Source organism: Aphelocoma coerulescens, chromosome 7 (genome assembly GCF_041296385.1).
Source record: "Aphelocoma coerulescens isolate FSJ_1873_10779 chromosome 7, UR_Acoe_1.0, whole genome shotgun sequence".
NCBI classification, from domain to species: Eukaryota; Metazoa; Chordata; class Aves; order Passeriformes; family Corvidae; genus Aphelocoma; species Aphelocoma coerulescens.
In genome coordinates, this window is record NC_091021.1 from 7,484,247 (window position 1) to 7,510,917 (window position 26,671).

General features: G+C 38.4%; 1 protein-coding gene across 6 annotated transcripts in view; it reads left to right on the forward strand.

The window, feature by feature from the left end:
• GULP1 (GULP PTB domain containing engulfment adaptor 1) overlaps positions 1–26,671 on the forward strand; it is a 176,932-nt gene that overhangs the window by 57,054 nt on the left and 93,207 nt on the right. For 2 of the 6 annotated variants that reach the window (XM_069021935.1, XM_069021934.1), the window contains exon 2: positions 17,691–17,900. The exons of the other annotated variants lie outside the window; for them this stretch is intronic. The gene's annotated coding sequence lies outside the window, so the exon portion shown is untranslated. The remainder of the gene's footprint in view (positions 1–17,690; positions 17,901–26,671) is intronic. 6 annotated transcript variants of the gene reach the window in all.

A 26,671-nucleotide genomic window follows, 5' to 3' on the forward strand; every position in this document is an offset into this window, starting at 1 on the left:
GATTCTATATTTTGCTACTCTTTAATAAGTGTCTAATATCCTGGTTTCTCCCCAAGTATACATATCTTAATGTTTTTGCAGTTGGGCTACATTTCTCTTGGCTGTGACCATATGGTCATTACTGTGCCCTCAGAGAAGGTCAGCTGCATTCTTTCAGCATTTTTGGTTTTTCATATATTTGTAGTCCAGGCTTCTATGGAGAAATGTCTTTTTACTGTTGGACTATGTGAATATATGTGATCACCTCATGACATTTAAAAATGCTACCCGTGTTTTTCCCCTCTGTGACAAGAATTAATTATGGTTTTGTACCTGGCTGTTTTGAACATGTAAATGTTTGCTCTGTCCACTGCAGGTTTAGGTTGCTTCTAATCTGAAATGGAAAAATACAGAGGTTAGGTGTTGTTTTTTGTAAAAATGTGGTTATTTCCTGCAGAACTGCATACAGCCAGTGAAGATAGAACTGAGATCAGATGGAAGTTTTTTTGCAGGCATATTGGAGGGAGCTTGTGTTGGGTCTGGAGTTGGTTTCCTTGTCATCCCCTTGGAGCTGGGCTTGTATGGAGCTTGACCGTTTGGTTCTAGTGCCTGTATGACCACCACATCACCAGTCTTCCCTGTGGGCACACTCCGAGGGATATGGTTGGAAGACGTGGATCTTGGGGATTCAAACTAATGTCTGAATAGAGGAGCTCCATCTGCTCCTGGTTTGTAGTACATTGCTTGGTGTATACACGCTTTCAAGAACCTTCAAAACTCAAGATGGGTTTTTCCCACTTGGCAGTTGTTCTTTTTCTTATTATGTGTGTGCAACAGGATTGTCCATTGTTATAATGAAGTACAAGACTTCATGAAAGTGAATTCAATGTTTCATCTCACTGAAATTTAGGAAATGTTTAGCAAGTCTACAGTTCTATAATACAACAGGAGTTTTCTTCATAACATTTTTTTTCTTTTTTTTTTCTGGTGTGTGGTATTACATTGTGCCTCTAAGCATGGAAAGGCAATGCACATTTTAAAGAATATGACAGAATATCTAGCAGCAAACTTAAGAAAAGCAAACTAAAGCTGTCCAAATAAGTTACTGCTCTGTAGTATTTATGGGAAAGTGAATGGTTACAGGATTGAATCTGTGTTTGAAGCAGACACCCCTGTAACATGAACATGAAAAGGGGTTTCCTTTAACTATTTTTGCTAGGTGGGAAGTGTTTAATTATAAAATTTACCAAATGAAAGAATACCTGATAAGCTTTCATCTCATTAGGAAAGGAGGGATTGATTCAAACCCTAACCTGGCTAGAAGAAGTTGATGGACTGAAGTTATTATTAACATTATTGCATGGAAGGCTATGAAGTAGCAATGCAGGTTTTGAGTCTGTCTCTCTGGATAGCCAGTACAACATTTAAACCTTTTTAATGACAGAATTGTGTTTAGACAGCATTTAGGAGTAACATTTCCTAATTTAGTTGTGTTTGCCGAGCATCACTTCACCAGAACTCCACCACAGTGGTGTTTAACTGGAATAATATGCTCTCCAAAGCTAGCAATAGCACTCTGGTGCAGAGCACATAATGCAAGGTCCCCTCCAGAAATTGTGGATTTTTGTGTGTATTGATCTCCATCATCAGTCAGTACAAGCTGATTGCTGCTATCTCAACAGACAGAGGTTTTAACCAAGAAAACAAAGGAGGGAAAAGTTAAAGGTGGCTAAAATGGTTTTGAATAGGAAGAGATGAGGAGACTAGTTACTGGCTGCAAAATGAGCTCTAGAATCAGGATGATATTTCAGGAAGGTAAATTTACTGAAGGATATAAACAGTAAGAACTCTTAATTTCTGTGAAGATGATTTTAATCCATTTTAAAAGATAAAACAAGCTTTAGTGTGGAAGAAAGATGTGTACCTTATTTTCTCTCTTAATTAACTTAGTGTGCATCTTCCTGCTTCTAGGACAGGTGAGACTGAATGCATTTACAGTGATAAATGACCTTGGCCTGTTCATCCATTGCAGGGGTCACTGCATCTAAATTGTGGCAAAGCTAAATATTGTGTTTTACTGGGATACATTAGGTATCCATTTGGAACTAGAGTAAGATAAAGTGTACTGCCTGTGCCTGATTCGGGAGGGCTCACTTAGGTGCAAGTGGGTTTACTCACAACTGGAAAATGTCCATGTGAAATGCAGCTGTGGTGACAGGAGAACTGTGCTGCTTACTTAGAGGTTGTTACTGTGATGCCTTAGGTTTTAACTTTCATATTTTTCAGATCCTGTACTGCCTAGTGTGTAACTGAAGTTCCTTGTAGCCTGTTAACTTCTGCTCTCTCATGCTAGGCAGACAAACAAGGCTTCTCCAGGCCTGCTCTCCAAGGACACTCAGACTGTCCTAGGGCCAAAAAGTATAACCTTTGAGAGGGGGGCAAGCTGAGGGGAAATTACATCATTAAACTGAAGCTTTAGTTGGAGAATTAACCCTGATATGCAAATGAACCAAACCTATAAAAGTGTGAAGAACTCGTGACCTGGCATCCATCTTGGGGTCCGTTTTGCAAATAGCCTCTGGCTCCCCAGGGAGTACCTTTGAAGGCCTTTCAAATAAATACCTGCCTTTATTTCCTTATTCCTGTCTAGTCTCAGTTTTTAGGTGGCCTCTTAAGGCATCAACTGTAATGGAGTTCAAGAGGAGGAGAGAAGCATTTTTATGTAATGTAAGTGGAATCTGCAAGCAGCCTCCCAGATACACATAAATACTACAGGATGCCTCTTCCTTCACAGGAACTCATGGGGGTTGCTTACTTTCGTGGTGAGTCCTTGGGGAAGAGCGACGTATGGCATCTAGTGAAATTGTCCTTTAGTCTGCATTGCTGAGTATCTGCACTCAGGTTGACCATGGCATCCTTACTTAAATGTGTACAAGGTTGAAACAATGTTATACAGAGCTTCCTGTGTGTAACATCTAGAATTGACTTTGCTTGAAACTTTGTTTGTGGGAGATGTTTAAATTTAATCCTATTAATAGCTTTGGTTCAGGGATAATTTTTGAGCTTCTTATCTAAAAGTTTTTTATCCATCTAATATATTTTTTCACTGTGACTTAGGCTTATCTTTGCTTTATGTAATGTGATTTGCAAAACAAAGTTGGAGAGTATCTGGCTTTTAGGTCACTGATTAAAGCTTTTGTGGTGGAATGGATTTGGCAAAAAAAACTCTTGAGCTTTTTAAAATTCAGGTGAAAATTGAACTCACCCACCTTAAATATAATGTGCTTGTTATAAATCTCTATCTGATGATATGGTTGAGAAACGCATCCAAATTACTTCTAAAAAGATAATTGTTTTATGTTCTTTTTAAAGGTTTTTTTACATTTTGTTAGTATCTATGAAATACCTCAATTTGTACTTTTCTGCATATTTTAAACTAAACTAAAATAATTTCCATAAAGTGTATTTTAGTGATTGATCAGTAATTGTACGTTTGTACTTTGGCAGTCTTGTTTTTTGTATTGCTTCCCTCCCCTCATCCTCAATACAGTGTACTTATTGACACTTAAAACACACCTGGAGATAGAAATTTCAATTTCTGTGGATAACCTTCTCTATCAGCTTAGCTCATACAAATGAATGCTGAAATGTTTCTTTGTTGAAACAGTAAATGTCTGCATAGTTTGTTCATGTAACTGTTATTCACCACCTGTGTCTAATGGCAATTAGAGTTTTTCTTAAAAGAAAATTTCTCTATGGCCAGGGCAATTTGAGAAGTTGCCGTGGATGTCAAAAATGTTGCAGCTCCAGCATTCCATGCATTGTGCTGTGAAACTTGTAGTTTTGCACTTTGGTTCTTTCTTTTCTTTCCTGGATTATTCCTAAAAACCAGGATGAATTATCCAGGATGAGGCTGGGTGATGGTTCTAAATTCTTACTAAGTCATGCATTGACCATGGCAATTTTCCTTAAGATGGGGATAAAGTTCTCTGTGTGATGCTTTTGAGATATTGGCATAACCCTGAGATTTTCAGTGAAGCCCATTACCCTCGTTCCTTGCATTGCTTCCATCCACAAGGCCAATTGTGGTTCATGTCCTGCTTTTAGTTGGGTGCTCCAAGCCTGTAATTAAGGGCAGCGTGGATAAAGCCAAGGGTATATAATATTGTGTCCTACATATGAAGTGTAGCAAAGACTGGAGCAGCTGAGAGTCTTTAAAAACGATGAGGATTGTAGAGAAAACACCATTATATTTTTCCAGAGTAATTTATTATTTACTAGATACCTGATGCTTCTTGCCCCTGTTTACTTGAGTTTCATTTTCTTTGTGAATCTAATCAGTTACTCATGGAATTTTTTTTTCCTTCTCTTACCATCAATTTTGTGTTATTGCATGGTCACAACATGGAATAATATAGTAGAGGTTGAGAAATTAGATGCTGTGCACTGTGTCTTGATCCACAGGAGCAGTTCAGAATTGTGGGAGAGGGGTCCTATGTGATTCCAGTGTCCAGTGAGGTACTCTAAATAGGAAAATACTTTAGGCTGTGGCTGAGGAGCTGTGCAAGGGTATGCTTAGACCCTAAAAAGGATGGCAAAAGTAATACAACCAACAGTGTTTCCAAGTGTAGTGAAATAGCAATAAACATAGTGTTTCAGAAAAGTCTAGAGGGATGCAGTATTACAGCCCAGCAGAGACTTGGCCGTGGGAAGAACTTGATGTGTGAGACTGTCTGAAAGCTCAGGTGAAGGTTTTCCATGAGGAGTATGTGGCACCAGCACTCACTATATGATCTCAAATTACTAAGACAGAGAATCATTCCACAGTTTGAATCATGTAAATTCAGATTTTAGGCAAAGATAGTGGATCAGATTACAAGTTTGGATGGATTTTTTTCCTACAGACAGATTCAGTATTGTTAAGTCTTTCATGTTGGCAACTGCTGGTCTCAGCCTGTCCATCCTGATTTGACTTTTGTTTCAAGCCTTGATTAGAAGTGATGTGCTGCTGGAGTGTCTATGTATATTCTCAAGGTGTCACTGTATCTCATAGAGGAATCCTGTAGGCTGAAATGACTTCCTTAGTCTTTCTTTACACGGTGCTCTTTATGGTTGTTGTAATGACTGTAAGTTGTTTGTTACTAATCAAATGAACCCTTGATACATATTCATGTGCAGATGGCAGGGGCTCATCTCTGAACCCTGCCAATCCTTTGCAGTTGGTTGAGTGTCAATGTGCAAAATTCTCTAGTTTTAATAAGGCATTTTTGATCAACAATCATGAATATTACTGAGTGTTGATATCAGTTTTATTCATGAGTTCTGATAGCAGCACCAATTAAAGTAGTGGCATCTAATACATCATAAGATATAAATTTTATCCTTGGGATAATTTCTGTACTGAGTGCATTTTCTCATATGAAGTGATGGCACTATCAGCTGCTCCAAATGCGACTGTGTAGCAATATGTGTTCACTATCAATATTGTGATAAGATATATTGGTTAGTTCAGATTGAGTTATATATGATTTAGAGATCTTAATCTGGTTTTACTTATTATGTGGAAAACTTCAAATTGTTTGTGTTCTTTTCCTAAGTAAACCCAGGACTGAAAAGTTAAGCAAAATTGTATTTTGATGTTAAATGCATTTTCTTACTACTTTCTGTCTGGATATGGAACAAGTGTATTTTATTACTGGGAAGTAACATGTCCATTTAGAAAATGACTTAGGCTACAATATTTGTGTTGTCAAATTTATTTTCCAGGCATTACAGTTCTGGGTTTTTTTCTATACCCATTTGTGGAAAGATGAAGTCATCATTAATCATGCTTCAAAGGCTGTGATGCTGAAGTTACTCTGTTTTATGCAGCTGTGGGCTGTAGAATGTAGGCAAACTGTCATCTGCAACCTGGCCTTTTTTTAATAATTTCTTATAAATCACAAACATAATCAAACTTTTATCACCAGATAAAAACAATACTTTTCTTTAAAACTGGCCCTGAATGAGTAACTTGTCAGAACATTTAAATCAAAATTGCCATCTAAACTGGAGGAAAAAAGGCAGAGAATGTGCTTCCTTAACTCAAGGCAAGCAGGTGGCAGGCTTACAAAGAGAGGCTTGAATTCCAGTTTTAGTTTTATGGGACTACTACATTTAGAGAACCTGCACTGAAAAATTAGTGTGTCCAGTTGCTTAAATATAGTCATGTAACTTCCTCTGGGGGTGAGGAGCAGGTGTCAATCAGTTCCCTGGCTTTTCTAAGGTTTTAAATAATGAAATTGTTGTAAGTCATAGAACAAAGTTTTGCGCTTACTGAAATGTTCAGGCTTAATCTATGTGGCACCTTAAAATATGTTTTTAGGCCTGAGCAGGGCAATGAGTTTGGACATAGGATTGCCTCCAATGTGCAGACGTTTTGAAGTCAAATAAAGAAGTTAGAATACATGATGAGGTTTGTGTTGGCTATTTCAAAATAGTCTTAATTTGTATACAGTGACTTGGGCTTTAGTACAGCCTGAAAACCATGGCTTTTTCAGGAGTGAATAATTAGTGTGAGAGTTGAGTAACTGTCTAACTACAGCCTTGTATATCTATTTGCGTGTCAGCTTAGCAGGCTGGTAATTTTTGGACATTCCTCACTTAACTCTCAGCTTTGTTTACTTAAAATGCTAAGCACAAGATTGCCCTTCTTGAAATATAAAAGAATGTTTCCCAATGCTGTGTGGGCTGGGATTTTACTACAATTTAGTAAAGTTGTGTACTTGAGATTCCCTCCCCACACACTTCCTGCATTGTTTGTCTATTCTCCACCTTCCCTGTCTCCACTAGCTCCATTTCCAGCTCTATATGTCTCTCTAGACAATGTTTATAATCACTGTCTTCTTTACTTACTGACTTAACAAATAATGTCTACAGTACATACTGGAATGTTTCTTAGTACAACTAGAGTGGTGTTTGGGGCTTTTTTTGTGATTTTCATCTGCGAAAGAAGTTTGTTAGTGATGTTTCATGCAACTTCTCATTAAATATGTAACAGCTCCTCTTAAATGTTTGATTCCTGATTTTTCGCTTATGTGACTTTCCTATCACTACACCAGTATCCTGGTCAGAGAGATGGATTTGCAGCGTGTCCCCATGGCACCACTGGTGTTTCATGCTGCAGGGATTGCTGTTTGCACGGTGAGTGGGGCACATTCAGGGCTGATTCCAGCTGCCTGCATGAATTCTGCAGCCCATGTGCATGAGGAGTATTTCAGGGTAATGCAAGCAGTACTTGGAACTTGCCAAGCTATAGCAGCTGTGTGAGGAAACCATCCTTGCCAAATGGTAAATCCTGCAGTGCCCAGGGTCACAATATAAACCCTTTTTTACACTGAGGGAGAGGCCCTGTGGGAATAAATTCAGCACACTGCACAACAGCTTTAGAGGGTAAAGCTGCTCTGGGAGACAGAGGTATTTTTCCAAAATGGTCTTGCATGAGTCATTTTGAGCTGCAAGCAGTACTATAATTACATTATAAATTGTACAGAGGAAGGAGTTCTGAATCCTGACTTCTAAATTGAGAAGTTTGTGTTTCTTGACAACATAACAACTGCTTCTGAGCCTTGCATTGTTCTCCCTGTCTCACTCCCTCTCCACCTTGGAGGCAGGGAATAGACCAGCTGAGGGAAAGATTGCTTGCCTGCTTTTGTGGCTGTCCTGGAAACAGCACTGCTGAGATATAGCCTGGAGAACACAGCACAGAGAAATTGTTATTGGTGAACTCTGCATGTATACACACACGAATGTGTATGTGTTTGCATGTGCAGATACTCCAATTCATTCCTAAAGACATAAGGGAAAGTAATTCACTGCCTTATGCATTGTTTTAGAGTGATATAGTGTGCAGATTTATCACTGCTCTTTCAATCTCACAAGGCTGTCATGATCTGCTTGAAATTATTTTGTTTCATAGATGTTTTGGAGCTGGCATGTGGGTGAGCATAGATCAAAAAAGCTTTTTTAAAATCTCCACATGGATTAAAATATTCCAACAGTCCAAAATTTTGTTTAGGATTTTTTTTACTGACATCATAGACATTTCAAGATTTCTTATCCTGCTGTTTTCTAGCAGAATATAAATATTAGCTGGTCAGAGAATTTTTCTTGGTTTTGTGGCATCTTTTGTAGTACCCATTAAAATGCACTGAGACAAGCTTTTGTCTTTGTAAACAACTATCTCAAATAGATGTACATGTGCAGATTGGTTTACATGAGAATAAGGGCTCTATATGTGTGCAAAGACTGGCTGTGGAGGAAAAACTTGTGTGTTCATTTCTTAGATAATGAGCTCTAGGCTGGCTCTCTATTGTAAGGCCAGGAGCTGTGTGTTAGTTGTCCTGGTAGAACTATATGGAGTTCCTGTTTGGTTGGATTCAATTCCTTTTAAGCATTTTTGGAGAAGATTAAAATTCATATATAGGGTATAGCAATGAAAGATTTGTATTCATACACAGTACTTACATATTATAGAGATGAACATACTTCATTTTCTGTCAGTTTCCCCTATTTAATTTGCCCTCTGAATTAAATACCAACTACCAATAGCTGAAAACTCCAGTGAGTCTCTTTCCAATATTTCCAGGAGTGTTTTGCTTATTTATTAAGCTTGATATGCTCATACTCTCTCCATTTTGCATGTCTCAGGCATAGGCACAGATGACATGTAATAGTCAAATAAGAAATGTAGTACTTTATCTTAATTCTCAAATCATTGACCTGTCTGCATTTTATGCTTTGTGGTTCTTCCATGTTTTTAAGAAAAATTCTGTTGTCCAGAACTCCTGCAGCATGCAATTTGTCTACACTGTTGTTTTTTAGTGAGAATACAAATAGAACGAGAAGAAAATAATTTAATGATGTTACCAAGAAAAACAAAATATAAAATGTATTGTCTGAAAATAAGATGGGCTCACTGAGTGTTTTGTTCATTGTGGCAGTTAATTCAACCCTGGTCACAGCGGGGGAGGCTTTCGGTGGATCACACAGAGCTGGGCTGTCTGTGCTGAGCAGAGTAATTCACATTAGCCAGTGACTTTTGCAAGCTGACTGAAATGCCCTGTGCTCCTTCCAGTATCAGTAGGGGAGTACAAAGGAATGATCTCTGCCAGTCTGACCTGTCAGTGGTGATGCACTGCCTGAATACCTGGGGAGACAAACCAAAATGTGTGTAAGCAAAGGAATGAAAGGTAGTGGTAGCATCCTGGGATAGGGCTGTATATATTGCTGGTTTCTCTGGTCCTAGAGACCTTCAGAATATCCCTGGGAGAAATGTCTCCAATGCAGAGGAATTAAACACTATTCTACTTTGATGATTCTTTACTAAAGAGTGACTGCATCTTTAGTCTTAGCTTTGCAAATACATTATTACCTAAAGTGTGGGAAATGTGTCTAATTCGGGAACTTTATTTTTTTTCCCCCTTAGTCTTTTCCTTGTATAGAGGACAATGTGGTTTTGAACTGAAAAAGTCATAGCTCATTTCCCTTGAGAAGCACTCTAACTTCCTGCTCCCTGAATTAAGCTTAAGAGAATAGTTTGGCTTAGTGGATTTTGATTTTTTTACCAATTGGTCTACTCCCTTTTATTTCATTGCAAGCTCTTACCACCATGTTGCATACAATGTTTAAAGCCTGTATGGGCAACAGGTTGTTTAGACAACCCTCAGACTTGTCATGAGGTTTCTTCTCAACTTGGATACTATTGCTGATCTCTAATTCATGTTCTGGCTGCTTCCTTCCATAATCTGCTATAGCTCATTGTTTTAGTGGCCTACTCTAACATCTATTTTGCAGGGTGGTTTAATTCCTTTGACTACAGCTTTGCCTTCTCTCTTCTATCACCCACCTTAACGTTTACTTTAGGCCTTTACATATTAGCTTTATCAATTATCCAGGATTATTTCACATTACACCACAGATCCGATTTTTTTTTTTGAAGCTATGTTGTCAGCATTATTCTGTGGGTATGTAAGTAAAGCCAGTTGTAATCTGTAATACACAGATACCATGTTCCTGAGATGTACAAGCCTTTTATTCTCATCTATAGAAAAGCAGGGTCTCTTGGGTCTGTTGAACCAGAGTATTTATAACAATTATTTTTATGACCTTGCAAAAGAAGGTTAAATACTTTGCAGAGCAAAGAGGAGATCATTAATCACATTAAAATTCTGTAAGATTTCAATATGGAATTCATCTATGAACTGAGAAGAGAGACAGGGATAGGGTAAACAAAGTTGGAAAGGGGAGTTTAGGAAAGACTGCTTGCTTAGCTGTGGCTATGGGGGACTGTGGAAACTTTCCTGTGGATTTAAGGTTTGGAATGATATTTTTTAAAATTCTATAATCAAGGCAAGTGTATTTGCCCCGGATGTCCACTAGGACAAGTGTAGTTATTTATCCAGAGTTTTCAAAAAGCCAAGCTGAAATAATTTGGAACATTTTGTCGTGAGATGATGTCAAGCATACTGTACCTTACAGATTTTAAAACCTTCACAAAATGATTGTTGTCTTCTAAAATTGGTGTGGCTTCTATGAAGCTATAATTATAGAGAGGTATCCTCCCTCTCTTGAAGGAAGAGGAAAAATAGAGTATTTAGGAAGAAGTTATACTGCATCCTGGGACTTATACAGTTTGGAATGTATTCTGAAAGCTGACTTTGATGTGTTGTTTTATGATGTGGGTATTACTGAACCTGTGCAGGATTGCTTTGGATATGTATGAGTGAGAAAATACTGGTTTTGACAAAGACAGATTTTTGGCAACTGTACGAGAACAAACCACAGCCAAAGTACTTGCATGCCTTTCTCTGATAATTCAGTTGAAGAAACTCTCTGTGTGGTTTCTGCAATATGTGTGCCTTGAATATACACAGTGAATTACCTGAACTCTCTGCTGCACATCCAAGTCCCTTTGCTGACAGCTGCTCTGTAAATATAATTCTTGAAATATTGGTTACAGTGCCTCTGAACAGTACAATATGATGGAGTGTCTAAATAAATTTTGCTGGCAGGCAGCTGTGTCAACAGCTTCAGGCTCTTTGGGGTGAACAGCAAATAAGCAAAAAGGAGTAGAGCCATTTGAGTCAGTGTACCACAGTTCCACTGCTCCTTTTGATCTAACCTGGAATGCTGCATTAATGAGTGTTGCTTTCCAGAGTGTCCTATGACCTCTTCTCTTGTTCTGCTTAAATGCGAAAAGCACAGTTTGAATGCTGTTACCCTATAGTTACAAAAAAAGCCCAGCGCAAGGCAAGTAAAAGTGTTTACACTTTTTTTTTTTTTTATTAAGCAGGGTTTGAATCTCATGGGTGAGGTGTCAATCTAGGTGTGAATGACACTTAAATGTGTTTCAGACTTGTCTTTTGTGTTAGATCCTGTGTCAGTTGACAAGATAATGTTAGAGTGGATGCTGTCTTTAAAACGTGAGTTTGCAGAGGAGGAGGCTGAGAATTTAGAGCTTCTGCTGTCTTCAGGTGAACAGGAGGTGCTCAGCTGTACAGTCTCAAGTAGAGTCACTAAGTAATTATGTGTGCAATAGTTAACGGTTTTACCTTCTGCCTGGAATATCAAACTCAGATACAGCTTAGAAACAAAAATACATTACTGAAAAAGCTGAAATTGCCACTCCTCTGCCTTCTGCACTTGTTGTTTATTCTTTTTTAGAAAAGTTTGAGTACTAGAGCATCAGCGTGAGAGTGTAGCATTTATTTGCTGAGTTCGGTCCAGTCATGATGATTAAATGGAACAGGATACATTTCACCTCAGATCAAGGGATAAAGTATCTTGTAGCTCCAGAACCCATTCTCTTAGACAAATGACCTTCAGCATTTATCATCTTGGTATCCCAATGAAGGCATGATAGAAGCAAGTGAAATAGGAGAGCATGATGCATTGTATAATTACTAAAACTGACACATTTTGTTTGGCAGAGTAACAACGCAGTGAAATTACAGTGTTGTGGGGCAGGGTGCAGCCTGTTAGGGAAGCTTTTTGATGTTTCAGCACTTGGCTTATGTTCTAATATCAACCTGCATCGTTAGTTATACTTCTGGGGTCTTGACCACTGGGTTGGTGAGGCAGGACTGGCCCTTGGTGAAACTGTGCTCTCTATCTCAATTGTCTCTATCCCTGTCCTCCACCAGCCTTAGCAGAGCTTCTCAGAGGATGTGTTCCATGATCCTCCCAGGCACAGAGGTGAGGCTGACAGTCTCTAGTTTCCAGGGTCCTCCTTTTTACCTTCTTAAAAAATGGGTGCAATGTTTCCTTTTTAGCAGTAACCAGAGACTTCACCTGACTGCCATGAAATATCATTCAAATATCATGGAGTGTGGCTTGGAAGCTCCATCAGCCAACTTCCTCAGCACTCTGGGATGCATCTCATTCGTTCCCATAGATTTATGTGTGCTCAGATTCCTCAGGTGGTCACAGACCTGCGCTTCTCTTACAGTGGGTGGGAGGGACTTTTCTCCCACAGTCTCCATCTTGTTGTGCATCCACTCGAGAGGTGTGGGCAGAGAGATTGTCAGTGAAGACTTGGGCAGAAAAAGCTGTTGCAGCACAGCCTTCCCCTTGTTTGTTTCTACCAGTTTGCCAGTCGTGCTCATCAGGGCTGTACCTCTCTGACATTCCTTTTCTGGCTGTCACACCTGTGGAAACACTCCTTGTTCTTTGCATGCCTTATCAAGTTCAGCTCCATCTACGCTTTGCCCTTCCTATCGAGTATTAAAGGATCTGGTTAATGAACTTACTGGGCCACTGGTAATTATTTTGAAGTACCTAGATAACTGAGACTGTCAGCAACTTGCTAGGTAAAATTATTTGGGATATTAGGATTCAAAGATAGTGAATTGGTTTCAGTAGCTCTGGCTTTAGTCCCTGGTAGCATAAACAGAGCAAGTAAGCACCTGGTGCAATGTCCTGAAGCCTTTTTGTCTCCAATGCTCTTCTGCTTCTTGGCTGGGAAAACAAAATCGACAAAAAGTGCCTTTGCCTCAGATAAACTTTAGGTAAGAATATAGGTCTAGATTTGAGTAATATTTGATCATGGGGCTTCAGAGGTTAATGTTTTATATGATCTTTACTTTCTTACTGAATTGAGACCACAATAAAAACCAGAATTTCACTTTCATAGATATCAAGTGCATGTGTGGTGATACAGTCTTAAAGATAACAAAAATAAAATAAAATTACAGACTATGACTCAATATAAAGTTTGTCATCTGTTTTGTTATTGTTTCTTCTTGTGTTTGTATGAAGATGAAGAGGTGATCTAATGGTAAGAATTACATGTTTGATAAGGGATTGGATACTTGTTAATTTTATCACCTGTTCTTTTATTGTAGTGGAGTAAGTATCAAGGTGTAATTATTTTTGGTGGGCTCTGTGCTGTAGCTGAAAAACATTGGATATCTGTGATTCTCCAATTTGTGGTTGACAAATGATTTTGAAATCCTTGAATGCAAGAACTTTGTCTTCTTGGTAACAACTGACTGCAAAAAAAGAAGAAAAAGGTATATTGAATTGTAGAAAATTGTTAAATAATGTGCTAGAGGCTTTGGTGTCACCTGGTTTTACTTGCCAGCTTAACTAGTGACATAGGAAAAAAGGAAAACATAATTAATTGGATTGATTTTGGTGAAACTCAGTTGAGAACTAATGAAAAAAACCCCCTGTGGCAATGAACAGAGAAAACGGTACAAGTGAGGAAGCACTGCATAATACAAGTTTCTGATGTTTTCCTTAAAGTGAAGGGGGAAAACAGCAGCCATGTCAGGGAAAGAGGAATGAAGTAGAGGAACAAGAAATTAAGGAAAAGAAATAGCATGAATTCAAATTCCTCACAAGGATAGTTTTTACACAAAGGCAGAAAAGACAAATCAATGAAAGGAGTATATAGATGATGTAAAGTCACTTATTCATTTAATGGATCAGGGAAATAATATTCTCTTGCTGATGAGGTAAAATTCTAGGTCTTGATGTCTCAATGTTTGAAAGTTAAGAGATCCAAGAGGATTGAAGGGAATAGTATAACTAAATAGCTCAGACTGAATCAACAAAAATACCAAGATTTAAACTAGGATGGCTTATTCAAACATTCAGTAAAAAGCATATTTTCAGGTCCTGAGTTCTGCACTAGAGGGGATTGAACTTCCTTATGCTGAAACAAGATGTGGTACTATTTCTACAGACACATTTCCCACAAGCTGTGGGAGTGCAGTATTCTCTTTTTCATTTTTCTCTTTTAATGATTATGAGACTGCCAATCAGTTTTTCCTTAAAGGACCAGGATTTTTGTCTAATTCTGCATGTCTTGTGCACTTCATATTTAATGGAATTAATTTAAAAGATGGTCAATACTGCTCTGTATGTTAAGTAGTTGTTTTGTTGGTGTAGGACAAATGCAGATGAGGAAATTATGGTAAAATATATGAATCAGAATTCCTATTCGAAAATACAGATCTATTGCTTGCAGCGTTTTAGTTTGATTTACACCTTTCCAGCAGAACAGTATTAAATTACATGAAATATATTTCCATTGAGCTGTTGGCATTACATTTCTTAAAATGAGAAAACAATTATTGTGCTTTCATAATACCCCAGTCCACAACTAATATCTGTCATTGCTTCTTTTTATTCTACATCAGAAACTATAAAGCAGCAGTAATGAAGGTTCAAATATGTTGTCAAATGACTGATCTATTCCACATGAGAATTAGTGTCAGCTCTGTACCTTGGCAAGAAACTGGAATGCAGAAGGGTAAGCTGGTGTAATTGTTGCTGTGCAGTGTTTTGCAGAAAAGGATTAAGCAAATATTTTAATTTTTTTTGTGATTGAGTAGAGGAAGGCTTTTAAGACTGGAGTGAATGACTCAAGTTCAATTTTTGGTTTTCTTTTCAGTATAAAGTGCCTGTAAGAAAGCCAAAAGTTTATATACTTTGGGAGTGAGAGAGAAGCTCATGTTTGTTTCCTCTGTTAAATACCACCCATGACATGCAGCCCACTGAATGTATATCAGAGCTGAGTTGTTGACCCAAAGCTCTCCCATTCTCAGCAACTGTGTTTCAGTAACCCTGCTGCTGAATGAGAGAATAATGCTTGCAGGCATGGCACTTAACAAACTGACTTTTCCTTTTTTTTCCCTTTTTTATGTCCCTCCCCTTTCCACAGCTGATAACTCAGGGCTTAAAGTGCAGACACTGCTACAGCCCAGTGGAGCTGCAGTCTCCTTGCTTTGCTTGTCTGTAGTCTAGAGAGAAAGGCTTGCCTAGATAAAGGAAAGGCAGCAGCTGTGGCTTTCCACTGATTTACTGTGGCAAAAAAAGGGCAAAATTTGGGGTTCTACAGCGCTATGGTGTATAAGAGTTTATTTATAGAAGTGGTTGTGATAATGTCAAAAACATTAGATGCTTTAAATGATTTCCAAGTGTGGGTAGGGAACTAGGAGCCTCTGGAAAACTGAATGTTTTGTTTAAGTTTTTGAAAGGAAGGTGAGCTAAAACAATGTATCAAATTTTTATTGATCTTTAGTAGGGATAAGCAAAAGCATTTGTTTAGAAATCTAGTGGTTAACAAAAACTTTCTGTTGTCTGGCTTATTTCAGTTGCTGGAATGTGCTCTAGAGCAAGTGAGTCATTTGATTATAAATCCCCAAATCCATTGAAGTACCTCTGAGAAAGAGTAGAGCTCAAGTTGGCTGAGGCTGAGTCTGTGGATGCTGCTGGCTTTCCCAAAGGCTGTCTTTGAGAGGGCCCCAGGGTGACTCTGGCAATATATTCCAGCCTCTGCACAGCACTCCCCCCAACTTCACTGCTCCTCCAAGCAGATCACTCGGGTGCAGTTCTTTCCTGACCTCCTTGCTGCACCGTGGTGTAGAGGGTATGCAAATACTAAAAAAGTTCCTTGGGTTTTGGATTGTTGCTATGGTATTATCTTGTAGTATGACTTCAATTACTGCTGGATTTTAGGAAGTCAGTGTGTATGTTTGTGACTTGATTGCTCATTCTTTCTGACAACAGCAACTCAAAATCTTTCCCATGGATGTTCTGGATTTGCCTTTTAGCTCTGCATCCAGGACTTCCTGGTGGGTCTGTCTTTCCACAGTGAGGGGCAAAGCCAGACCCATTGGCAAGAACTGTTGTTGATAGGACTCATTACCAGTCCAAAATGCAGAATCATTTTGTAAATATAGACTTACTTGAAACAGATTTGTATAAGATTCTTAGATACAAATTCTTTTGCTTATTTGCAGCAGGCTTATGTAGTGTGTGGAATTATGGATTTTAAAGATAAATCTGGTGTTATGAGCAAAGGCTTTATTTTAAGAAAATTGAATCCTTGGGCTTTTAAAGGTGTATGTAATTCTGGTATCCCTCATTTATTGAGCAAATGAAGCATGTATCATTGTAAAGTTAGAACAGAATCTATAGACCAACACTACAGAAACCTTTAGGGCCAGGGTTGACCTTTTCAAAATCAGGAGTTCACCAGTGATGGCATCTAAAAACTCCAAAATAGTGAACAAGTTCTGACTTCAGTGTAGTGGAGTAAAAAGACATCTTTCAGTAACTCTGTTATTTTGCAGAGGGTTAGAGTTTATTTTTACTGTAGGAGTCATGTACTGCAGTAGTAAATAGTAGGAGGTTCTGGCATGCATGACCTGGTTCAGATGGATAGCACTATTGATTTGGTTTTTTCAGTGCCTCTGCTTAGTTAATTGTAACTTTGATTTCTGATCCTGAATTAACTCAGTGGTAAGTTGTCATTACAGCATTCAACTCCCTAAGGACATGATCTATAAGGCAGACTTTTCCAGTGGAGGGTCATGATTCAGCTAGTTTACACATAACTTAAACAGCAGTTGGCCTAATACACTCAAGTGGAATTTGAGGTACTTGTAGTCCAAGAGTGTAATACCATAAATTAGTGTTTGTGTTAAGCACTCTTTAGAGACCTGCAGAAGAGGCCAGTGGGGACACGTAATGCCCCTTGTGTTCCTTTTTCAACAGGCAAGTGAAGTTAAAATCTCAAGGAATATTAAGAAAGCAGTTTCACTTAGAGCAAAACTGCCATTTAATGTTTCATTGGGAAAGCTTCGTTTTGTCAGAGTTGCCATAATATTTGTTTGCCTGGACCCTGTATTTGGATTTTTTTAATGGCCTATTCCAGTAATAATGGGCATAATAAAAATGTCTTCATGTGGTTAGAGCAAGCTAATGAGCTCTGACTCTTGCACATACTGGTGTTCTACATTTTGTATAAGTTTAGTGCAGAGCTGCCTTCAGTTACTTTAAACCATTTTTAAGATACAGGGAATTTGTCTCTGGTATAGCATCTAAATGGCTTTATCAAGCAGAGCTGATGTCTCTCAATGCCTCTAGAGGCAGCAAATTGAGCATAAATGAGTTGAATTCGTGTATTTTCTGACTATTTTGGCACAACCTGTCTGTGGACTGAAGTGTGACTGTCACCGCACCTAAGAGGAGATCGTTATTTACTGAAAGATTTCTGATGTACACAGAGGCTGAGGTTTCTAGTTCAGTACCACAGCTCAAGGCAGGGTGGAAGGTGGCAGAGACAGTCATGCTGCTTTTCTGCTTTTCAGGGTTTATTGTCAGACCTTACTTTTTGTAGCAACACAGTTTTTGGGAGGTTTTTGCTTTTTTTCTTACAGAGTTTGCTTACAAGATCTGTTTGTGCCAGCACAGAAGGGCAGTACATGTAGGAGTAAGTGTTTGGACAGAAGGCAACGAGGAGCACAACTACCCCAAGAGTGCGTTAAAACAAATGTGAAACTATTTATGTGACTAATGACAGAGTAACATCACATCTGCAATGTTTGAATGGCTGTGTTTCTGGGAAGTGGTTTTCAGCCTATGAGGTGGTGAGTAATTTAAGTCCATTAGCAAAGGTTTTTAAGAAACACAAGCTACCATCTAGATTGCTGGTTTTTTTAAAGTACCTCTACTTTAACATGATTGAGTCAAAACTGTACAAAACCTTCTTTCTCGCAGGATGATAACTGAAATGATGGGTCATGGTTGGATATGGTTTTCTCACAGAGGGTGGTTGGGCATTGGAACAGGCTCACCAGGGAAGTGGTCACAGCACCAAGCCTAAGTTCAAGAAGTGGTTTTGGACAATTATCTCAGACACATGGTAGAAATCTCAGGGCTGTCCCATGCAGGGCCAGAAGCTGGACTCAGTGATCCCTGTGAGTCTCTTCCAACTCAGGAAAAACATGAAGTAGTATGTATTAATAAGCAATATTAAGCATGTATAAGTAGTAAGTATGTACATTCAAAAGATATTTTTTCCCTTAAAGCACTTAAAAACATTTGTGTATTTGTGCAGTGTATGTGAATAGTGTTCTGTGTGTGAGTAAAATATATGAAGATTGTGTTCAACTAGGTGGGCAGAGTTGTTATTTCTACAGTCTGGATTCTGAAAATCTTTCCTAATAGATCTTTAAACCTACAAAAACCATAGTGAAATCCAGTCTTAACTTCAAGGTGTTCACATGGTTGGATTTTGGTTTTCTGGTTTTGGTGTGTGTGTTTGATTTTCTTGATTCAAGAGTGGATCCTGTTTACAGGGGACATGAGTTTCAGTGCACCCATAAAAATCTGTGTGCTCCATACTGTTAACCATAATCTGCTAGTGTAAAGCTCTGTTTCTCTGCTTTGCTGTTTGTGCCAAGCTGCCCCCATCCCTGCTGTCTGTCTGCTGCTGGATCTCTGCCTCCCCAACTGCCAGACTGGTTTTAGCCCTGCTTTGTCTTGGTTCCTTTATTGCTTGTGGTGTGGGCAAGGAGCCAAGCAAGGCTGCAGCCAAATGATTCAGAATGTAAAATGTCTTCCAGGTTTGTTTCAGTGCTTTACCTTCAGCTTCTTGCAGTCACCTTTCCTACAGGCATCCTGCCATTTGGGAGAGTCACTCCTTTGCACAGGGCCATTAAATTTTGCAAGTTTGAGGAGGGTGAAGATTGTGCCACATCTCTAATTAATTTCTACTTTATAGGCAATTATCTTTTTTTTAACCTGCATCTAGGTTGCATTATTGTTATTTTTAGTTCAGCATTAGGCTTTAGCATCTCTTAAAGTCGAGCAATTACATTATTTTAAAACATTTTTATCTCCAACTTTTAGCTGTATTGTTAAAATAAACGGGTGCATTGCAGTGCCTTTTGGCATAATATGTAAGGTCAAGCTATAACTACCCTTTCGTTTAAGCTATGTTTGAGATGTAATTCTAGCTCCTTTATCCATTTTAACTTAAATAACCATAAGAACTAAGGCCTCTCCTATGGAAGAAAGGGCTTCATCACTATCTAGATGTGCTCTGTCATTCGGAAGTGTCAGCGGCCAGTGAAGCTCTGTGCTGCAGTTGATAAAGCTTTTGGATGCCCTGCTGCATCAGTCTTTACAATTTGCTGTAATCAAGCAGAATAGCCCAGATGATGTTATGCAGGAACCAAGGAATGAAATGATGTCCCAGCCATGACCATTTCCAGGTGGAGATGTGTGTCTGAAGTGGATGCCAAAAAAGGATGTTAACAGCCTGAATATAGGTAATCAGTAATTAAATAAGCAAACGAACACAAATCTGATGGATTTTGTTCTTGCATTTGTCTTTTTTCCCAGTTGCCCTCCAAAAAACCACAAATACTGTTGGAAGGATGTTTGGAAGAAATCCTCATGTCTGTCATTTACCTGTTCACTCTTTCAGTGCTTACTTAGGTTATTTCTGTTCTGCTATTGGTACTGCTCCTCAAAACTACTTGGTTTATTCCTTGCTTATTGGAAATACATGGTGGCTTTCACTTCCTGCATTTATAGAGCTGTGCTTTTCTCTAGGAGTAAACAGATGAGTCAAAGTATCAGAGGCCACCTCAAATGGTTTTGTGAGGCAACTCTGTGGAGTGTTTCACTCTTTGTAGTAGAGGTGTAGACAGAGGAGTTCCACAGCTGCCCTTATCTAAGCCTCAATCTGGTTTTTAACTGCAAGTCTCTTCCATATTTCTGAGTTGTGTTTAAGTCAATCCATCTGTGGTCAGCAGCTGAGTGGCTTTGCACTGCAGATATTATTTATCAGGTCATTTTTTTTGTCTGACACTGGTTAAATGATATGTGAAATTGAAACATTCATTCTCTACCTCCAAATGCAATCTGCTGCCACTTGTTATTTTCATTTATAAATTACTTTATTTTTAAGATCTCTCTCCCCAGAGTGTTAACATTCCTAGCAAGTATGAAAGGAATTGTATTTTGTCTGTTCTCCTGGAGAAGAAGATGAACAGCAGTCTTTTTATTTCCTGCTCATGAGAGAGAGAAATAATTACATTTGATATCTCTGGTATGAAAACATGTAATATTCTTGTTAAGACTGAAGGTACTGTCTTGTAATTCATGCTTTATTTATTCTCCCATTGTTTATGTATTTGGTTTTATATTTATAAATTACCTGCATGTAATTTACTCCCAGAACAGGAAATTTACACATTTGTTTATTATGTCAATCCAGGTTTTGAGGCTATTTTATTCTGCTATTTTATAGATGGAAGTACCTTAACTAAATTACAAAAGGTTATTATTAACATAAGTATTGAAGAGTAAAGTGCCTTTGCCAACATTTGGATTACTTCCTTTTTGTAGGAAGTTGCTGCCTCCATTTCATGCTCAGCTTTAGCTGTGTTGTAGTGCAGGAGTGGGAAGACTGGAGCTTCTCAAAGCATATGCAAAGGCCTAGATCAGTTAGAAGTGATTCTACCACAGTCCCGTAACCTTATTTTCTGATTTTTATTAACTTTTTTTGGTATTTGGGACACTTTCACCTGCTCCTGGAGTGGGAATACAAAGGCCAGCTAGTCTTAACAAAGGTTTGAAAACCAGTGTGAGCAAACATGTGGGTATTTTGAGAGTAAGTCTCTACTTTGACAACTCAAAAACTTGATAAATGATCTAGCCATGAATAAAAATATACTTAATTGCCTCATTCAACATATATACTCTTTAAAACATCTGTATTTTACATTTTTAAGTCACTATGGGATTTGAGATGAAGATGAAAAATCCTACCGAAGGAGAATTCTAAATAAATGTAGTTTGAATATTTCTAAATTTAACCCAAAATCTACTTTGACAGGAACATTAAAGATTTGGTCTGTTAAAAAACCCTAAATTAAAGGATATCAGACCTGAATACCCAAATAAGTCATGTTTCAATGATGCAGAATAACAGAAAATAAAGGCTTGCTGTGTCACTGGTTTTTACACTAGGACAGTTTTTGGAAAAAATATTGAAGTATCTCTCTGAAGTTTGTCACACCTATACTAAAAGCATTTTGAAAAAAAAACTAGAAAATGAAGACTAACAGTATTTAAAATTAATTTTTTAGCTTCTGCTGTGAGGTTCATGGCTCTGTGGTGTCAGGTAGGGATTCTGTCACAGGCCCTCTTCCACATTCTGCCTGCACCTGCTCTTTGAGAACATTTTCTTTTCCTGGGTGAATTTAATCCTTTTTGCAGACTTATTGCTCCAAAAGTAGCTCTCTGGCACGTCCATTATCCTGTGTTTGCCATACTGGGACATTAATATGCAAGACTCTTACAAAAGGCATTTGTACCTGAGTGCTCCTGTGGCTCGGGGTGACAGCCTGAAGGGTGGCTGCTGAGTTACAGCGGTCTATGAAGAGTTCTCTGCCCCTTTTACATCAGTGCTGTGGCTCGGTGCTTTTGCAGTTTTCCATCACTAAGGCACTGTGTCTTTGAATTGTCATTCACACAACGTTCCAGCAGATCCCTGAACAAGTGTTCACCTAAAACTGCCAGTCTTTAAACTCCATTTATTCCTTCCTTCCTTCCACTGAGGTGTTCGAAATTAAAACATGCTTCTGAATATTCTTCTACACCTCGATTGTTTTACTTTGTGGGAGTTCACTCAAAACACAGACTGTGTTTGCAGGTGTTGGCTTCCCAGCACCTGATTCTGCATTTTTATACATTTTTGTAAATTTGGTCTCTCCAGTGTTTTATCCTTGAGTGTTAAATGGGGGCAGAAATGTCTTCTCCTGAACATCAGTCTCTGTGTCTCTCCTCTCCCATCTATAAAATGAAAGTGAGCCATGAAGGTGGCAAGCCTTTATTTTGTGATTAAAGAAGGTGTCAAATACTGTGATAGTGGCAGCTCTATGGATATTTAAGAATTGATAGTTAAACCAGGTGATTTTCTAGTAAGTCAATTGCTATTCACCTTAGAGAATTACTGTGGTTTAGAGAATTTCTGTTAATCAGATAAGCCATCTTAATGGCACAGATAATGGCTTACTGACAAGAAAAAGATAAAAGATAGTATTTTAACCTTGAGTCAAAGTGGTAATTTGTTAAAAATTTAAAGTCAAGTCTATAATTTTGTATTTCTTTGCTTTGGAGAGTGGATCTCATTGCTTGTAAAAATATCCCTAACTGATAACATGATAAGACTGACCTTTTATTTGCCAGTATGACCAGACTGTTTTATTATACAGCTAGGAGTGCACTCAGGGTCATACTTTGTGTTCCAATTTGGAGCTTTTCAACAGCAGAAATGCATCTTATTAACTTTTGCTGATGAAGATGCACAGATCTCTGGCTAGCAGTCTATTGAATAAAGATAGTTCTCAAAATTAACTTTTTCGAAAAGGGGAGGTAGCAGTGTCTGCCAGCAACTTTCCATTTATCACCAAAGAAACTCTATACAATTTGGTTACTGACTTTTTGAGCCTTGAAAAAGTATCCATTTGAAACTGTCACAATACAGACAAGTAAAAACAAGTATAAAGGGTGATTCTTTGTATGAGTAAAAAACAATCATTTTGACTTGGAGATGAAAAATGCAGGTCTTCTAATGCAATGAACTATCAATTTATGATTTTGATCAACATATTGTGAGGGAGTATTCACAAAACAGGCAGATCAATAGATGTAAATGTCACAAGTGAGGTTGTTCATGACCCTGAGCAAAGCAAAGATTTGGTTTCATGTGAATGAATATTCAGTGCTGGAAACCTTGGACGCAGTGCTAGAATACAGCTGTGTACAAAAAAGACCCCTGTATTTAATGTGAGTTGTGAGATAAAGTTGAAGGTGATATGAGGATGAGAATTCAGGGCAGAACTGTTTATCTCATGAAAAGTAACCAAAGGGAGTATACACAGACAACTTTTACTGGGTTTTGTCTGTGTGTTTGCTCCCTTTTACCGAAAAAAGCAGAAAAAACCCCTTTGATAAGGTGCCATCCTTTTGCCAGGAAGCTTTGTAACAGGGCCGGCCTGTACTTTCATCACACATTCAGACCAGTCTGCAAGATCCTAATTTTGCTAATATTTTGAATAGTACAGTGGCAGGCAAGATATTGACTTAATGTCATAAAATAGCAATAAAACCACAATTGATCCAAAGTTTCACAATAGCCACAAATAGGTGAAGAGAATGGAATAGTAAATGTATGCTTGTTTCCTAAAGCAGATGGTTGAGCAGATTTAAAGGTGTGGTGATGAATCATTCCTCCTTTTATTCCAGGCATTTGGAGGAGAACCTCTTTTTAATTTCTTAAATGAAAAACAAGAGTATCATTTGTTCAGGACCTTGCACAAGGAACTATCCCCTGTTCATAGAACAATAGCAGGGAACATGAGCTGCTCTCGATATCCAATGGATTAATTTCAGCTCGGATGGTCAGCTAGGACCATTTGAAAGATGGAATACCTACTTCTGTCAAGGCAAGCATAGCATGTCACAGTCATAAACAAAGTGAAGGAAAAGGAGCAGAGGTTTGGCAAAGATGGGGAATTTCTGTCCACAAATACACTGTAGTACATCATGTCTTCATTACTACCAGCTTCCAACATTATTTCCTCTTCAGTTTCTTTTCAGTTTATCAGGGCATATAAGTATTTTCACATGTAATTTTCTCTTCTAACTTAAATAATGCTTTATGCCTTCAGTTTGTGAGGAAACTTCTAATTAGTCACTTTTATTTTCATCTCTTCCCTCCCCCCCCATATTTCTTCATATTTTTTCTTTATGTATGGAAATTTGTATTGTAGTTTACATTGGTATTCACACTGAGCTACTGTTTTCTTTCTTTGAGAAACACAATTTTTCTCAAGTCATCTTGATTCTGCTGTTCTTTGTCTGCTTCGTTTTTTTTGAAAGCAGAGTCCAAGATGAAAGAATTCAATAGCACTCTTTTTGTCCACCTGCAGGAGACAGTGGAGAGTGCACATCTATGTATGTGCCTATGTAGTAAAGCGATTTCCAAAGAAGAATGAGCTTTGCTTGAGTTTCCTTGCATAAATTTTCTATTAAAACTGAATGGGTTTTAGACAAGTGTGGAAAACTGTATCTAAAGATGTGATGTGTTTGAGCAGGATATTTATAACACTGGCCTGTAATGACTATTCCCTCTTAAAGCAATCCTCCTATGTTGCTGCATTCCTCAATTATTAGCTTTATGCTCATTTTTTACCAAAAAAATTGCAACTGCAATAGAAGTGAGACTGTTCAGGATGGTAATTTCACACAAGGTTGGTTTTCTTCAGTACTCCTAGCTATGTCTTTTGAAATGAACTGTGAAATACATAAATACCAGTAGAAATGCACAGCTTGCTCTCTTGAATTGTCATTCTCTGACTGTATAGCAACATTAAAGGCTTTTGGAAAAGCAGTATTGACGGAGTGTTCATGAAGTTGTGTTTGTAAATGAATCCAAAACATCGAGTAATTTAATTTTCTTTGGCAACTACCAGTAGTATTTGTGTGTGATTGTCCTGGAAGTAACTTAAGGAATCTGAACAGTTACTTGTGGTTCATAAAATCAGCAATGTCAATGTACATTGTTGTGGGAAGGAGCAGGGAAGATGAGCATGTGGTTTGGTGTCATTGTAGGATACAGGCTGCGGTTTCACGCTGATGGTGCTGCTTTTGTTTCATCAGCTGATTCCTAGGTTTGACTTTTGAAAAAAACATTTTCCCAAGTGCGTGAGTGCACTTTGTGTTCTGTGTTTTCTCCCCGTGAAACAGAGTGTTGATAACTATCTAGGAGAGGACTCACTCTGGCTGCGTGTTACAGGGGTGTCATGAAGGAGTCAGTGAATGCTGGTGGAGCTGTGCTGTTAATGCAGGAGGACAGCTATTAGCCCTGCGAGCTGTGCTTTCCAAGGAAGTCAGGCAGCTCTGGGGGCTCAGGTGCCTCATGCCGACTGGTAGGGACAGATGTTAAAGGTGTAAGAACAGAGTTTAAGTTCGGTTAGCCTTCAGTCTTCACCTGCACAAACGGATTTGAAAATCTCACTTCAAAGGGGTCACATTTGATACACTGTGAATTCATACACTGAGTTCTTGAAACCTTGATGTAGTGAAGCTTAAGTTTATTAAAGGACTGAGGTGCTGTTAAACTATCATAGTTTTGCTTCAGTGTTTGCAAATCTAGTTACTGTACCCAGAACCATAGACCAGAGCTGGTATCTCTGATCTGTAGACAAAAATAAAGGAAAAGAAATGCCTGGCATGGGCATTTAAGCTATTCAGTATGAAACTCTGCCAAGGGTCTATTTCCATTTTTTTAAACATTGTACTTCTGAACTTTGAGGTTTGGTGTTTTGTGGTTTTGTTTTGTGTTGTTTTGGTTTTGTTTTTTTCTCCCTGTGCTCCTACTCCCCCCCAGGTTTCAAGAGGGTAGCTTAAAAATTTCTTTCTTTGAAAACATGACAGACATTGGTACCTACTTTTCACATCCCTCTTCTTTGACCTCCAGTCATTAAGTTGTGGAATCAGCCACAGAATGTGATGTTAGCAATTGTCTAAATTACCTCCCAATACTTAGGAGGAAAATTCTGTATTTCTTTTTCTCCTCTGGTTCTGGAGGTTCAGCCCAGATTGGTGCCTGCTTGAGGAGGGAGTTGCTGTGTGCACTGGTTTAAGGATCACAGTCTAGTGTCATATGATTGTAAAGGGTGGGACAAGGCAGTCTTTCATTACCAAATACTGAAGTTGCCTCACCGAGGATTTTAAACTATGTGAAGCTGAACAAGCTGTTAACATGACTTGCAGCGCGTTTCAAGTACACGGATGTTAATTGGAGCAGGGACTGGAACTGTCCCAGTTCCAGGCAGCCAGTACCAGTCTGGTTGTGATGGGATCAGCATTTCAGTCTAAACCTGCTGATCTCTCACGTTTTTAAAAACTTATGTGTTCTCCTTAGTCCCAGCTGTGTTAGAAAATACAGCTAGCACTTGCTAGTTTAGAAATTCTATTATGTGTTAGTCTGTATGTCAGTACTTTTTGCTAAATTACTCTGGGATGGATCACTTGCCAAAATAAGACTAGTAATAACTTTAGTGGTGTGTAAAACCTGAATGTTTCTCCTGAATAGACACTGTAATTACCTGTTTGAATATACACTGGATCTAAAAGGCAGTGATGAGGAGATTAATTTGTCACAAATAGGATTTTGGCTCCCATGCTTTTGTGTCACTTTCATATCTGTGCTTTTAATTTCATACCACAACCTTATCAAAATGGTTGGATTCTTCAGACTGTATTCAGATAAGCTCAAGGAATATAATGTGATAAAGCCTAAAACCCAATATAATCTTGTTTTCAAGATACTCCCTCC